At 44.2% G+C, this 17,206-nt stretch overlaps 1 protein-coding gene across 1 annotated transcript in view; it reads left to right on the top strand.

The window, feature by feature from the left end:
• CSNK1G1 (casein kinase 1 gamma 1) overlaps positions 1–17,206 on the top strand; it is a 1,702,676-nt gene that overhangs the window by 114,159 nt on the left and 1,571,311 nt on the right. The gene's annotated exons all lie outside the window — the stretch shown is intronic.

Here is a 17,206-nt window from a genome sequence, read left to right as displayed (position 1 = left end):
ATCATGGGATATAGGGTTGCCTCGAGCTGGTAAAAGGAGTTCTCGAGCTAAAGCTAGTGCCGAGTCGGAGCCGAGGATCGGCTCCGAACCCATCCAGCAAGAAGAAGGCGAGATGAAGACAACTAACATGGAACGTTATGGTAGGTACATAACTTCTAATTTCATCCCTCATGGACATGAAGGCCATTCACTGAGTACCACAGCAAGAGCATTGACTAGGATTTTACTCAAGACTGTTCTTCATGCCCGGAAAGGACAACGCCTGGAGACCAATACCGGACCTGTCTATTCTAAACACATTTCAGGATATTCCGAAATTCAAAATGTTGACTCTGCAGCAGCTTCTGCGCATGCTGGGCAAGAAGGCTTGGCTTGTGACTTTAGACCTAAAAGAGGCATACCTGCATGTCCCAATCAGACACTCATGCAGAAGATACCTCAGATTTATAGCTGGCTCAATGCACTACCAATTCTCTGCACTGCCCTTTGGCTTATCTACTGTGCCCAGGGTCTTCACAAAATGCCTGGCACCAGTAATTGCATTTTGCAGACAAAGAGGAATACAAATATATCTTTACTTGGACAATTGCCTTATTGAAGCAGAGAACAAGGACATTCTACTACAGCATCTGGCGTTTATAAAAAGATTACTAACATGCCTAGGGTACACAGTAAACTAAAAGAAATCAAAACTAGTACCCTCACAAGAGATAATATTCCTGGGTGCAAGCTAAAATACAACTTCCCAGATGGCTCATCTCCCGCCAGACAAACAAAGACAACTGACTACTTATTTCAAAATGTTGGCAACAAAGACCCAGTTATCTGCAAGAAAAATTCTGCAGGCATTGGGATTCATGACATCCTGCATTCTGCTAATTCCGTATGCAAGACTACATATGAGGAAACTACAATGGTATCTAAAAAGTGTTTGGACTCAACATTGCCACAGCCTGGAAACAATAATTACCCTCATTCCCTGCCTACAACAGGCGTTTCGATGGTGGGCAAAGGCCTGTCACCACAACAAGGGACAGCCTTTCACTTTACCCACAGCCAGGCAGACATTAACAACAGATGCATCAGATTATGCCTGGGGGGCACATATGGCAGGAAGATGTATTCAGGGCACATGGCCCGCAAGCCAAATGCATCTACATATCAATCAAAAAAGAGATGCTAGCTGTTCAAAATGCCCTGACAACCTTCAAGGATCTACTTCTTCCAGGGCAACTATTGATAAAGGCGGACAATACTACAGTCATGTGGTACATAAACAAGCAGGGAGGCACACATTCCTACCCCCCTCTGCAGACTAGCAATGACTTTGTGGGACACAGCATTGACTTACCAAGTACATCTGCAAGCACAATACCTGCCAGGAAAGATAAATTCTCTGACAGACGAACCAAGCAGAAACCTAATGGATCCCCACAAGCGGAAATTGGATCCACAAGTCTTCAGCATGATAACAAGGAACTGGGGATTCCCAGACATAGACCTATTTGCCTCCCCTCACAACTGCCAACTACAGAGATTCTGCACAAGGACTTATTACAAGCAAGCATGGAAAGTGGGTGCTCTATCTTTCAGCTGGAAAAACTTAACAGTATATGCCTTTCCCCCACTGCCTCTTCTCCCCAAGGTACTCCTAAAGGTCAGACAAGAGAAGCCAAAGTGATACTGATTGCCCCAGACTGGCCCTGCCAGCACTGGTACCCAATCCTGAAAAACTTGCCTCAATGCCCAGCCTGGACATTACCTCATATCCCTCACTTATTGACCCAACAAAACAGTCAGATCCTGCACAGCCAGCTCAGGACCTTAAATCTGGCAGCATGGCGGATAATGTAACCATTCAAAACACGCCTCTCTCTAAAGCAGTGATGGATGTTATTTTGGAGGCCAGGTGGCCTAGCACCAGAAAATCTTATGCAGAAAAATGGAAGAGATTCTGTGCTTGGAACCAGGTGCAAGGAATTGACATGATTCTACCAAATATTCCTCAGATTTTGCAATACTTAACTGAGATGCTGGACAAAGGTCTATCCTTTTCATCAATTAAGATTCATGCCTCTGCATTTCAGCTCATTACGATACAGAACCACCTATTTTTTTCTCTCATCCATTACTAAGGCGGTACCTCAGAGGGGCCAAAAACATAAGACCTCCAAGGAGAGCACCAGTACCTGCATGGGACCTAAATTATGTCTTGGAAAAACTCACACTGCCTCCTTTTGAGCCAGCTTCTACAGCTGATATAAAATTCTTATCCTGGAAAACAGCTCTGCTCCTAGCAATAACCTCTCCAAGACGAGTCTCAGAGTTACAGGCACTCATGGCTGTGGAACCCTTTATCATTTTTCCATCAGGACAGGGTTTCTCTGAGGACAAACCCGACATTTATGCCTAAGGTAGTGTCCAGTGTGGCCCTGAATCAAACAATCCATTTGCCTACCTTTTATCCAACCCCACAGAATAAGGGTGAGAGACTTCTGCATTCTTTGGACATTCACAGGCAGCTACGCTTCTACTTGGATAGAACCAAAGCTTTCAGAAAGACTGCACAACTTCTAGTGACATATGCTGCAGGATCACAAGGAAAGGCTATCTCAAAGCAGACTATTTCAAAATGGATAGGCCACTGCATTTGTTTCTGCTATTCACAGCATGGCAAATCAGTGCCTAAGGGCATTACACCACATTCATCCTGAGCAGCAGCCACTTCAGCAGCCTTCCTCAGAGGAGTACCAACCAAAGAGATCTTAGAGGCTGCAACTTGGAGTTCAGTGCACACTTTCACCAAGCACTATCACTTACCTCTTTACTCTAAATCCAGGGCAGGCTTTGCCACTGCAGTTCTGCAGGGCCTCATAGCCACTCCTAACCCTATTTAGCCCCAGCAGCCCAACCTTAGCTTTGGGATTCATCCCAATTGTAATGACTGCAACAATGAAACACGATGAACATAGAACAGTTGTGTACCTACCATAAATGTAGATGTTGGAGTGTATTCAATGTTGCAGTCCAGGTTACCCACCCACCATCCCCCTTTCCTTTGCTGGGTCTTATCTGTACTTCTCTATTCTATACAACCTATGTGGTGTATTTGCTTGTAGATGAAGGTAGAGCTTTACTTTACTGCATGCATGTTTGTTGGCATAAATTAGCCTACCCTTTTGGGGGCACTTGACATCTGGAGCAAGAAAAACTGAAGAAAATGGCGTTGGCTGCATCTTTTATACCCCTGGCGCACTGACGTCAGGGAGAAGGCGACAGCCACCGACGCCGGACCAGGACTTTGGAATTCAGGCCGACTGCGGGTAGCCTGCCAGCAGGACAACCCAATTGTAATGACTGCAACAGTGAATACACTCGAACATCTACATTTATGGTAGGCACACAACTGTACTTTGTCTCTTCAAATCAGCTAATTCTAAACCACTCTTTTGTGTTGGGAGAATCAGCTTATACCACTTAACTCATTCACTCCCATGGAGCTCAGGAAGTTTGCACTCTAGCTTCCAGTGGGTGGAGCCCAAGCTTTTTGACAGAATCAAATTATGTCCTCATATTTCAAACAAATGTTCATATCTCTGGAGCCATAGGATTTATGAAAGAAAGTGTAAATCGCAAACTCTTCAGCACAAACTGTTTTTACAGTTGTATTCTTTAGGTTCTAGGTCTTAAACCGAATTTTATAAATGACAGTGAACATAGTTACTGTTATATTTGTAATATTTTGTAAACAACTAACAACATCTCAGCAACCACTCAAGTTGCACACACACTGTCAGCAGCATTTTATCCATCTAGCTGAGAGCTTTCATTTGAGGCGAAGGAGTTATGTCTGTTAGTTGAAGTATTTAGAAAATGTGAAAATTATATCTATATAAATTAATATCATAGAAAACAAGTTAATATCCATCTACCTGCATTAGACAGAGGTCAAATATTAATGCAGTTGAGTTTGCCATTGTGTAAGCTTTAAGATGAAATCTGTAAAAACTTGTATATAGCATGGTTTTGGAAATATTGATGCAGATATGAACAAGCAATATTTGATGCCTAGAGGCATCAGTAGGAGTTAACTGCCAATGCACCTGACGGTGTCCCTCGGATGTGATGATTTAAGTCATGACTTCTTTGCTTCCCAAATAAATTCCTTCAAGTCTTTGTTAATTCTCTTCTGCAGCTTCTATAGTTAGTAAAAATATGCTTGACCTGTAAAATAAAAGGATTAAAACATTTTACTCTTATACTTTAGTGTCTATAATCAAGTTTCCAGCTTCTCAGTTTTTGTTAGGTTTTGTTTAATTTCTTCCCACATGTGTAACTATCTTTTTTTTAATCCATACATCTAAATATTTCATTTTTATCATGTCCCCATGGATATTGGTATTGCTGAACTAATTCATGTGTGGGTACATAGTTTACCGCTATCGCCTTTGTTTTGTCTTTGATGTGTATCTTGAAAAGACTTGAAACTGTCACAAAATGATGTCCTCCTGTTCCTATGTTGCAGTATTCTTAGTGTGAGATTGTTTGCCTCAGGCGACCCGAACGTTCGGCTCCTGTACAATAGCTTAAGCCTGGTTGCTGCAGGTGAGTGGGACATCACACTTAGTTCCATAAACCAGGGACCTTAAATGTGATGTCTGCATGCACAGACCCCAGAACATTTCAGCCGCAGTCGACTGTCACACCGATCACTTCGCTCCTCTACTTTCAAGACGTCTAAAAGCTAAGTAACCTGGTGGGGATTTTGTTTTGTTTCACTTGCTTGAGCTTGGTTTGCTTTTACTTCTGTTAGCTGATGTCTTCTGAGAAGGGTAAATACCGTTGCAGGCGTCAGATTTCACATAAGGACACACACGACTGTTGCGTATTTTGCCTAGGCCAAGAACACGACTGTACCTCTTTCCCTGTTTGCCAATCCTTTGTGTTGAAGATGCTCAGAAGCCATCTGGCCGCCCGTTAATTTGTACCTAGAAAATCAGAGGCTTAAAAAATTAGCCCTCAGGATGGATCCCGAGTTGGCCGCCCCAGCGGAATGACCACGAAAAAAGGCCAAGTTGCCAAGGCCTGGTACTTCTGCCACTCCAACCTCAGACATCCCGCCAGCTTCCTATTTATGGGATAAGGGACATCCGTTAGAGCCATGTACTTCATCTACTCCCCTCGAGGAAGCAACTTTGGAAGTAACGGCTGGCACGTCCACGAAGATAGTTCAGACGTCGGTCCCTACTGACGTTGAGGGTTAACCAGTCACTGCTGGACAACTGACTGGGATGCCACTACCTGAAGCCCCTGAATCTAGGCCTTCTCCTAGGACTACTCCTTTAAAAAAGAAGCAGAAAACTAAACACCCCCCTCACACACACACACACACACACACACACACACACACACACACACGGATGGAATTCCTAACTGGCAATCTTTCACCAACTCCTTGATGTAGGCCTTCATGACCCTTAGGTCCACGGCCTCTTCCCCCTCCATCATCCCTGTTCTCAGACCCTAGGCCTGCGTCCGCTTCTTCCATCCACCTTCCCACTTCCCATGAAGGAGAAGAACAGGAGGTTTATTACTCCTCTTCTGATGAGTCCATTACTTATTCATCTCAGATTGCCTCTCCACTAGAATATTATTCCCCTGATGAAGAGTCCATAGAAGGGAACTCTCCACCAGAGATTATCACCTTTGGGGAGACCATCACAAAGATGAAAGAATACTTTAAATGGGACACTTCCCAAATGACTGAAACTCAAAAGAGATACTTTCAGTTACTTCAAGTGGAATCACCCTCCCCTTCAGCCATTCCACCAGTTATTCCTGCCTACCTTGATGCATTCTCTTCAGCATCAAAAAACCCAGACTCACCAGCTCCTAAAAGACCTGACTGTTTCTATAAAGTGCTAGATGACCAAACATTACTGGTAAAATCACTCCTGGCAGACCCAGCAGTGATTGCTGTATCCCCTGTCAAGCAGTCAAGAGACTGATTCCCTCCTCATCTCTTTTACCTACTGACAAAGATAGTAAAAACATGGGCAGGATAGGAAAGAAGGTTTACATTTCCCCCACCCTAGCCTTAAGAGCTATCAACTATCAAACCCATACGATAAAATATGTTTTGGACCTAGTTTCCCAAGCTTCTACCCTCCTGTCATCCATTTCTGACTGCCCCAGCAAAACAGAGGTAACATCAAAACTGTCCCTGGCTTCTCAAGTGTCCAGACATTCTCTTAGATGCAGTTATGATGTAGCAGAGGCCTCTGCAAGGACCGCTGCTTCTGCATCAGTCCTACGCTGATACTCATGGCTACGTCTTCAGTCCCTACCAGAGCACTTCAAGTCTAAAATCCTTGATGCCCTTCTAGACGACAACCTCTTGTTTGGTAAGCAGTCTGCAGACCTCCCTAAAAACTTTCAGGAGAAAAGTAAAGAACTTCAAGACATTAAGCAGATACTGGTGTCTGTAATTCCCAAGTATTACAAAAATTACCCTGCTAAGACTACCTTTGTCAGGAGGACCCCCTTCTCTTCTACTCCATCCTCTTCCAGGCATAGAAAAAGGAGCCAAGAGGCAGACCACTTCCAGACCAGCCACCTCTCAACCTACTTAGACTGCCTTTTCATGACAGAAATGGCTCTAACAATTTGTGACTGCCTTGCTCACCTACCCTTGTCAGCCCACCTCTTCCACTGCCTTTCCCTTTGGAGAACCATCACCACAATCTGCTGGGTGCTGGCAATAGTACAAGAGGGATATTTCCTCTCTTGGAAAGAAAAGCCCCTTACAAGGGGCATCCCATTTCCCCCAAAAATCAACTACACCTTATTCCCCAGATCCTACTGGATCTTCTGAATCATGGAACTATAGAACCTGTCCCTCCAGAACAAGAAGAAAAAAGCTTTTACTCAAGATTATTTCTTGTCCCCCAAAAAAAGACGGCCCTTGGAGGCCAATTCCGGATCTGTGCTTTCTAAACCTTTTTCTTAAAGTTCCATCATTCAAAATGTTATTCCTACAAACCCTTCTCCCACTATTGCCAGCCCAGGCCTTTATGGCCACACTCAATCTAAAGGCGGTCTACTTCCATATCCCCATAAAACCCTCTCACAGAAAATATTTGCATTTTACTGGGCCCTGTTCTCACTTTTAGTTTACATCCTTGCCCTTTGGTTTATCTACTGTACCCAGGGTATTTAGAAAATGCCTGGCCTCAGCAATAGCTATTTGCAAAACCAAAGGCGTTAAAATTTACCCTTACCTAGACGACATCCTCATTCTGGTAGAAAGAGAGGACACGCTACAAAACCACCTACAGTTTGCCATTTCCCTGCTATAAGGCTTGGAGTTCACACTCAACATCCCAAAATAATCCCTAACCCCTCATCAGGACAACATCTTTCTGGGTTGCAGAAGAACAGACCTGATGCAGGCATTTCTCCCTCAGGACAAAGTTCTCTCCCTCTTTACCCACTTCCAAGACCTGATGCATGTCCAACAGATATTAGCAAGACAAGTCCTGTGGGTTCTGGGTCTAATGACAGCCAACCATCCCTATGCTACCTTTGGGCAGGATGCATGTGAGAAAACTGCAGTGGTACTTGGAGTGTGTGGTCCCAACACGCACACCCTCTAGAGTTTCAGATTCCACTCTTTCCCTGCCTCAAAGCAGAACTAAGGTGGTGGATACAACAAATCCAAATGAACCCAGGCCTTCCACTTCATCCCCCTACCTCTACTCAATACATACATACAGACCCATCAGATGTAGGCTTGGGGGGGGGGGGGCTACCATGAAGGGCTTCATGGTACAGGAGACCTGGCAACCTACCCTCCAAAAGAAACATATTGTGAGGGAAATGACAGCAGTCCTTTTGGCCCTGAAAGCTTTTCTCCCAATCCTGCATCCAGGCCCTCTTCAAATCTTCACCAACAATACCACAGTCATGTGGTACTTCAGCAAACAGGAGGGACCAAGTCCTACCTCCTTTGCTGGATAACCATCCAAATTTGGGCCCTTGCCTCCTGAAACAACTTATCCCTGCTAGCAGCATCCATCCCTTCCCAGGACAACCAACAAGCGGATGTTCTCAGCAGATCATCCTCTCTACAGCGCAAGTGGATGCTGAACAGGGAAATGTTTCTAGACTTTGCCCACCGGTGGGGCACACCTCAAGTAGATTTGTTTGCATCCCCCAGAACAGACAATTGAAGAAATTCTGCACCAGGGACCACTCTCCACTTGCCTGGAGGATGGATACCTTCAGCATTTCATGGAATGGACGGTTTCTGTATGCATTTCCACCTTTCCTTCTCATTCAAAAGGTCCTCCTGAAGATCAGGAAGGACAAACCAGAAATCTTGCTGGTGACTCCCTGTTGGCCAAGGCAGCACTGGTTCCACCTACTACTTTCAATTGCCAAGGGCAATCACCACAAGTTACCCCTCATGGTGGACCTACTCACACAACAGAAGGGAACACTCGTTCATCCTCACCTGCAGACGCTATCTCTAACACTCTAGGTGATAAACTTTTAATTCTCTTCAGACACCACTATTCTGAGGACGTGCTTTCAGTCCTGAGGGAGGCCAGCAAACCTACTACAAGGAGATCCTACATGTCAAAATGGGAAAGATTCTCCAAGTGGCGTCTCCAGAAGCACAGGGATGCCCTTCAAGCGGATACCCCTCTAGTCCTTACCTATGTGTGTGAACTTCTCAAGGCTGGCCTTTTGTACTCCTCAGTGAAAGTCCACCTTTCTGCAATTTCTGTCTGCTTACCCCTGGAACCCCTCTTCTAGCCAATCTCGATGTTAAATTATTCCTGAAAGGGGTCTTGCACATCAGACCACCAAGAAAGCCCATCCCACCCCCTGGGACTTGAACTTTATCCTAGAAAAGCTCACACTGTCTCCTTTTGAGCCAGCCAGTTCTGCAACATTCCAAATGTGCACATGGAAGACTGTTCTGCTGGTGGCCCTTACCGCTGTCAGAAGGGTGTCAGAGTTACAAGCTCTCATGGCCTGCCCACCCTACACTATTTTCCACATGGACAGGGTGACCCTGCGCACCAACACTTCTTTCATGCCAAAGGTGGTCAACAAACTGTGCTTAAACCAGTCCATTCACCTGCCCACTTTCTTCCCCTCTCTCACTAATGACAGTGAGAGGATACTCCATTCCCTGGACATTCACAGACAACTAAGGTTTTATTTAAACAAAGCTAAATCAATCAGAAAATCCAACCAACTGTATCCTGCCACCCCAGGGCCCCAGGCAAGGCAGTCTTCAAATAAACCATTTCCTGCTTGATCAGAAAATGTATGTGCTTCTGCTTCCCACCATGGCAAGGGCCTACTTCAGGGGGTATGAGCTCACTGTGCCAGGGCCGTAGATCCTCCAAAGCCTTCCTCAAAGACCTTGACACACAGCCTGCATTCTGGAGGCAGCCACCTAGTCCACTATACGTACCTTTACCAGACGCTACAAATTGGACCATGCCTCCAGAGCCAGGGCAGGGTTTGCTAGGGCAATCCTGCATGGCTTTCTGGAGTCAGCTACCTCTACCTCCTTCCTAAGCTGTGGCACTCTCCGACACTAAGAATACTGCATCGTAGGAATAGAAGGACGTGGAATAGTTGTGTAAAATCTTACCATAACCATAGATGTCCTTTTCTTCCATGTTGCAGTATTCCTTCCCTCCCACCTTTCCTTCTTCATTCCTATTGACCTGTCTAAAGGGCGTCTTGGGGCAACACCTAGACTGAGGTCAAACTAGCCAACAAGTGGCACTTCACACTTCTTGTGGACATCAGTTTGCTCTTTCTACTCAACTGTGTGACTGGGCAATTAAGTTCTGAGGTCTGTGCATGCAGACATCACATTTAAGGTCCCTGGTTTATGGCCTTGTGTAAAGTCCCACGCACCTGCAGCAACAAGGTTTAAGTTTTTGTATAGGAGCCGATGTTCGGGTCACCTGAGGCGGAGAATCCCACACTAAGAATACTGCAACATGGAAGAGAAGGACATATATGGTTATGGTAAGATTTTACACAGCTATTTTTTTCTGCAACACCAAAATGTCCTTTTATGGGTTTATCAAATACAAAATAATATCACCTGCAAATAAAGCTGACTTTGTTGATTACCATACCATTTATATCTCTGAGTCTGTGAACCTTTTATTGTTTGGGCTGTGGCTCTAAATATAATCCAAGTAACAAAGAAAAGTGAGGGCACCCCTGCATGGTTCTTCTGTTCTTACACAGCTTGTTGGAGAGGAACCCTTGCAACTTAATTCTTGCCCCTGATTCTTCATATATCTTCTTAATTAAGCCCATTATTCTATCAGGGAACCATTTCCTTATATTTAAAATCCCAGCTGATTATATCAAATGCTTTCTCTACCTCAAGAACAACCAACAGTAGGAACAGTACTAGACAAGCATTAATAGGCACCATAAGATGCCTAGCCATCTACACCTTTAAGTGGATAGACTTAAAAGCCACCCTTTGAGTACTTAATAGTGCTCACCTTCCAAGTCCAGCAGGACTGTACATGATAACCAGGTGTACATCTGTCTACCCATCCAGTTGTCAACACTAACCTTAAAGGCAGACAAAGTAGTTCTCTATTTGACCTGCAGTGGTAAGTTATCCGATTGGCTGGGAATATATTGAGTTAGTAACGTATCCCACCAATGAGTCTTTTTTTTATTTGTTGGTGTAAATTTAAGTTTTTAGTATGAGAGTTTGCAGAGCCACTGGTTTTGCAAAGAAATAGGTCAAATAGGATTGGGTCTTTCAAGGCTCAAAAAACAAGGTCATTTTTTAGCAGTTGGTAGGATATTAAGTAAAAGTCGAATTGTTCTAATCTGTTGGGATAGTTGAAGAATTTAAGACATCTAATATTTTTGGTTAAAAATTGTTGGGACCTTTCTACTTGAGTGATATTCTTGCATTTTTACTTACCAAAAGGGACATTGTGTTCGATGATGGATTTGATAAGAGAGGAGTGCAGTGGTAAGATGACTACTTTGTATGGAGAAGGTATTCCTTTGGAAATTAACTGGGTCAGATAGAAGGATTTCTGAACAATAGTGGAAACATACTGATTGAATAAGAGAGTTGTCCACATAGGTACCCAAGTCTGTTCTGACAGTGTCTGTCTGAAGAGAAGTACCACTTGTAGCACAGAGGTGGGAACAGCCTTTAGGTTCATAGGTAAGTACTAGGCTATCTGCCCAAGGGCATTTATAAGCCTAGCCAGAGTGTGTTGGCTTTCGCCACCCCTTTAGATTAGTTCTTTGTGCCTCTGACCAGCAGAGCCATTAGTTCCCTGCGCCTCTGTCTAGCAGAGCCACTGCAGTGAACCCCGGGGTAAATTTTCTGTTTCCCATCCACCCGTCAAGATTTCTGTCGAAGAGTGCTAGTGAGGAGCTCTGCCTGATGTATATTGGAATCTTGTTCCAAAGCATGGAGAGTCTCTGGGTCAGCGATCTATTTCTCCAGCACGTCCTATTTATCATTATGTTAAGGTTTATATCTCTAGAGCGTGTGGCTCTCAGGGATTTGTTTTTTTTTAGGTGGAGCATATCCGTCAATTCTGGATTGGACATGGCCTTGTATGTCAAGCAGAGATCACCTCTGAGTCAGCGGTGAGCAACTGAGTACAGCTGGAGTTTATTTAGTCGGGCTGAATAAGTCATCTGTTTGAGGCCAGTAATCCTCTTGGTGAGGTACTGTTGTGGTCTTTCCAGCTGTTGCAGGTGTCTTGTAAGGGACATCCCAAATTGGGCGTTGTGTTATATAAGATGTCTAATAAGTGATGAGGAGAGAGGCAAAATAACCTTCTTTGTTCTGCATGAGAACCCTTTTGAGATGAGGTGTGCCGCGTAGAAGGATTTTCTAACCACCTTGGCAATATGATTATCAAAGGAGAGATTGCTATCTACTTGGGTCCCCAGATCCCTTATTACTTTTTCTGTATTTAGGAGACTACCACCTATGTGGTAGTTTGTGGGTACTTTGTTTTTTCCAAACGGGATGACTATGCACTTTTTGGCATTCAGCTTGAGGCCATGATTTTGACACCAGGTATCTGTCTCAGTGAGACCCTTCTGGAGGGTGTCTGTATCAGCCGGAGAATCAATTATGACCGCTAGTTTGCAGTCATCTGCGAACTTGGTCAGCCAAACTCCTCCTGTGCTTGCCTGTACCTCTGAGAATTATATAGCATACAGGAGGGTTCCTAGGACTGAGCCCTGAGGGGCGCCACTTGTAACCGGTTTAGAGTCGGACCTAGAGTCTGCAACTCTCACCGTGTGGGTTCTGTCCATGAGCAATTTGCAACCCATCTCGTGACGTAGGGGTTAATGTTCAGGTTGGTGAGTTTGTCTATAATACCAGAATGGGGAATGGTGTTGAAAGCCTTTGCGAGGTCTAAGTAGGCTGTGTGGACTTCCTTACCCTCATCTAATGTTTTGGTAACTGTCTCAAAGTCCACCAGGATTAGGAGGCATGATCTGCCCTTAACAAAGCCAAAATGGGTGGGGTCCAAAGTTTGGAGGTTCCCAATGTCACTGTTGAGTTTCGTGATGATGCTCTCCATAGCCTTGCAGACCAGGCTAGTCAGGCTTATAGGGAGATAGTTCCCGGGGTCCGTTGTGGCACCACCTTTGTGGAGTGGGATAACTGTTGCTGTGCGCCATTCTGTGGGTATGTAGCCTGTAGAGAGGGTGAGCTTAAACAGTGTGTTTAGGTGAGGGGTTAGTTCATTTTGGAGCTCTTGTAAGAGACAGCCTGGGACACCGTCCGTTCCCATTGAGGCTGTGTTTTTGGCTTTGGATAGGGCTGTTTTAACTTGTATGTCGGTGATTGCCGGGGCCTTACATTCTTCTGGTATGGTTATGGGCCCTTTAGGGGTGAGAGGGGTGTGAGGTTTGCACTAAACCTGTCTACCAAAATGTTGGCAATATCAGTTGGTTCAGTGTATTTTGTGCCATTCTGCACCAACTCAGAGCAGATCTGAGAGTTTCCACTTAGGTTCTTGACATAGCTAAAGAACGCTTTGTGGTTATCTTTGGAGTCCTTGGCAATTTTTCTTTCGAAGCTAGCCTTGGATGATTTAATGAGGGATCGTAGTTTCTTGCTGATACTGATAGGGATGTCTTTCCTTCTAGGGATTTTGCTCTTATCTGTACTAGTTTCCTCCTCCTATTGTAGAGCCTGCTTATGACAGGGGGTCTACCAGACTAGTTTCCTTTTCTTGGAGGAGTAAGTCTTGGTTTTACTTGGGATAGCATGATCCATGCATTCCTGGAGATGATCATAGAGTGCCTTTGTATAGGTTTCAGCAGCTTGGACAGCATTGTCCATTGGCGTTGGGGGGTGTGAACCTTTCCACTTCGGTCTTAAGCAACGTGAAGTTTGCTTTTGAAAGGTTTTTCACGGTGGTTTCCTTGATAGGGGTTGGGGGCGGAATGTGAATATCCTGATTGATTAGTCTATGGTCTGATCTAACCAGCGAGGGGTTGACGTCAGGTGTGGAACATCGGTCACCCATGTTGGTGATGACCAGGTCCAATATGTTCCCACTGGTGGGGATGTTGACCAGTTGATCCAGGGCGTTTGAGTTTATAAATTCTAGGAAGCGTTGGGCAAGGGAGTTAGTACTTGAGTAGTTCTCCCAGTTAATGTTTGGGTAGTTGAAATCCCCCAGTATTAGGGTGTTTGGTAGGACCTTCATATTTCCCAGTGTCTCCAGAAATGTGGAATGGGGATCCTGGGTCATGGTGGGTGATCTGTAGCAAGCTACAATTTGGACTGCAGTTTTGCCTGTTGTTAATTGCACTTGGATGATCTCTGATTCATCGTGCTGCGCCCACTAACTTGGAGGTGCGAGTATCCTTGATGAATATGGATACACCCCCACCTTTTGTGTTTCGGTCCGGGTTCTGTGGCCGAAAGGTATGGTATGAGTTATAGCCTGGTAGTGCTGGGGTACTCCCTGAAGTCTTAAACCAGGTTTCTATTACTGCACAGATATCGATGTTCTCCATACTGAGGAGTGCCTCGAGTGCGTGCATTTTGAGGTTTAGACTTCTGGCATTGAGTAGCATTACCCTCAGTTTTTGGTTACTTGTGCTATTTACGGTGGTGGGTTTGACTTTTGAGCCTTGCCTAAAAAAGGCACTATGGGGGCGGCAAGAGCCTTTGCCAGTATTCGAAAGCCTAAGGGTGACGGGTGCAAGCCATCTCTTGTGAAGCAACGTGGCTTGTCGAGCATGTCATCCCAGGCAGACAGGTACTGGATCCCCTTTGAATGACACCAGAAACTTAGCCAATTGTTGAAGTTGATAATATTTTCTTTGTACTGTGGCGTCATTCTTGGTGAGGGTAGGATGCTACTCAGGGTCAGGATCGTACCTGCCTGGACTGCATGATCAGAGAGCTCTTCCATGTCTCTTTTCATGTAGTCCAGGGAGGTATGTCTCAGGTCATTCACACGAACATGTACAATGGCAGAGTCGTATTTGTACTTGTTCTGGAGTGACCTGAGTGCTTGTGTGATGTGGCAGATCCTGGCGCCCAACAGGCAGCTAACTGTAACCTTCTCCTTGTCCAGCCTAGTTAGTGGGACATCATTGTGCTTGACTATAGCGTCGCCTATCACTAGTGTGTTGGGTATGTTATTTTGCCTTAAGGGCTATGATTGCGTGGCACACTGATTATGTGAAGTATGTGTTTCATGGTTGGTGATGGGTTGTGGAGGTTGCTTGGAGGTCTCTGTTGCTTTTGCAGTTTTTTATTTAGAGCCTCCAAGTATGTTTTCGTGTATTTATGTGTGTTATTTGCCTGTGTTTGTTTGTTAGGTAGGTCTGTGTGAGACTGGTGGTGTGTTGCAAGTGTTACCCTTCTCCTCTTGACAGTCTTACAGTCTGGGGTTAAGAGAGCTTTGCCTCCAGTCTGGCTGTATAATTGCATCTCTCGCATATGTTAGTGTTTGGTGGTAGGAGGATTGTCTGTGTACATGAGGCAGTTGTAACATTGCCTCAAAATGCCCAGATTCACCAGTTGGACTGGAGAGTACACCGGAAACTGCCCTTTGGACATGCCTGAATAGGTAGAGTGAGCTGTTTTTCTGACTGAGTGGTGTGGACGAATAGAGAGCCTTGTCCTTCTGGACAGTATAAGGGGGGCTAGTGCTAGGGTTATTTAGTGCTTATTATGAGTTTTAAGCAAGTGCTGGGCTGTAAAATGATGCTGCACTTTTTCCATTTAGCTTGAGACTATGTTTAGTAAACCAGGTATGTGCATATTCCAGCCTTTTTGGAGCAGTTTAGTATCAGTGAATGAGTGGATAAGTGCCTGCTTACAGTCATCAGCAAATGTGGCCATCTACACTTAGGTTCATGGTTTATACGTGTATACTTGGCTAACAGCTGCAGAGACCTTGCTTTATAGGTGTGTATACTTGGCTAAAAACTGCAGAGACCTTTTTAATGCTAGCTATGCATCCCAAATATGTCTTGATAAGCTTTAGTACCTATCTGTTGGTCCAAGTTACAGTTGAATTGAGCAAAGGAAGAACTGTGCTTCACATGGATGGTTCAGGAATATTCACTTCGATTTCTGCAAAATGAATGCTAAACAGGAGAGAGCCCAGAACTGATCCCTATGGTACTCTTGCTAGTTGCAATTTTTACATTCAGAGAGGGCACCAGCAACTCTTACTGTTTGAGATCTGTTGGATATCCATTTTGCAATCCAGTGGACAATAGTGGGAGTTTTCATTAAGTTTAACTGTTCATTTATATCCGTATGGAAGATTTTGTCAGAAGCCTTAGCCAGATCAAGGTAAGCAGCAAACGCAGATTATCGTTATCCATAGCCTTTGTAATCATTTTAAGCCTTGGTCAGATCAAGGTAAGCAGCAAACACAGATTATCATTATCCATAGCCTTTGTAACCATTTTAAGCCTTGGTCAGATCAAGGTAAGCAGCAAACACAGATTATCGTTATCCATAGCCTTTGTAACCATTTTAAGCCCTGGTCAGACCAAGGTAAGCAGCAAACACAGATTATCGTTATCCATAGCCTTTGTAACCATTTTAAGCCCTGGTCAGATCAAGATCAGCAGCAAACGCAGATTATCATTATCCATAGCCTTTGTAACCATTTTAAGCCTTGGTCAGATCAAGATCAGCAGCAAACACAGATTATCGTTATCCATAGCCTTTGTAACCATTCCAGAAAAAATTACTAAGTTCGGGAAACATGCCCTGCCCTTCACAAAATCAAACTTATTGAGTCCTAGGTCAGTTAGGTTGCCTATGTCTGCAGAAGAGAGTTCTGCCCTGATACATTCCATGGCTTTGTGTAAGACTGGTGAGGCTGATGGCCTTGTAATTACCTGGTTTTGTGGAGGGAACCATCCTTGTATGTAGGAGTCATAATGTCTGTTCTCCAGGCATCAGGAACCAACTGTGGTTAAGCTGAGGTTGAACAGTTTACGAAGAGGCTCTGATACAGATGAAAATGCAGCCAGGAATGTTATCTGGTACCATCAAAACACTATTTTAACATTTGAAAGCAGCCAAATAAAGTATGGATATATTTATTAATGTATAGATTTAGATTAGATAAAATATTTAAAATGTACTTAATATGGATTTGTGACACAATGGGTTTTATATGATCATCATATTCTAAATGCTTCCATTTTTTTCTTGAGTAGTTTTAATGTAGATATTTTAGTAAGACATTTGTCACAGCATTTATAGCATATAGTAGTTTCAGACACTTGTCTAAATTGAACAGCTTGGTTGATTTATTAGAATATATAAGTAACCTGTGCACTGAGAGTCCTTATACTCAGTTGGGCAAAAGACCTAAACTGATTTTTTTATAAGTATTTGTAGTGCAACTATTTCTGGTGATTTTGTTTTAGACAGTGATAAGGGGCTTTGTTTCTGACATCTCAGAAATTATGCAGAAATGTTTCATGTTGCATCTCCAACAGCTGGTGGTAGTTCCACTCTGAAGGCTGGACAGTGTCTTCTTGAGTGATTGGTAAATAGGTTAGACTGCTAATTAGGTAGAGAATCTATTGCTTACTGTTACTCAAGTCAAAGGGACTGTCCCTTGGGAGGGACGGTGGGGAAGTAAAAGTGATTGGTCTATAA

The sequence above is a fragment of the Protopterus annectens genome, chromosome 7.part0, assembly GCF_019279795.1.
Source record: "Protopterus annectens isolate FY-2018-M chromosome 7.part0, PAN1.0, whole genome shotgun sequence".
Taxonomy (NCBI): Eukaryota; Metazoa; Chordata; order Ceratodontiformes; family Protopteridae; genus Protopterus; species Protopterus annectens.
The sequence above is the reverse complement of the archived record's forward strand: the minus strand, read 5'-3'. Positions and strand labels throughout refer to the sequence as shown.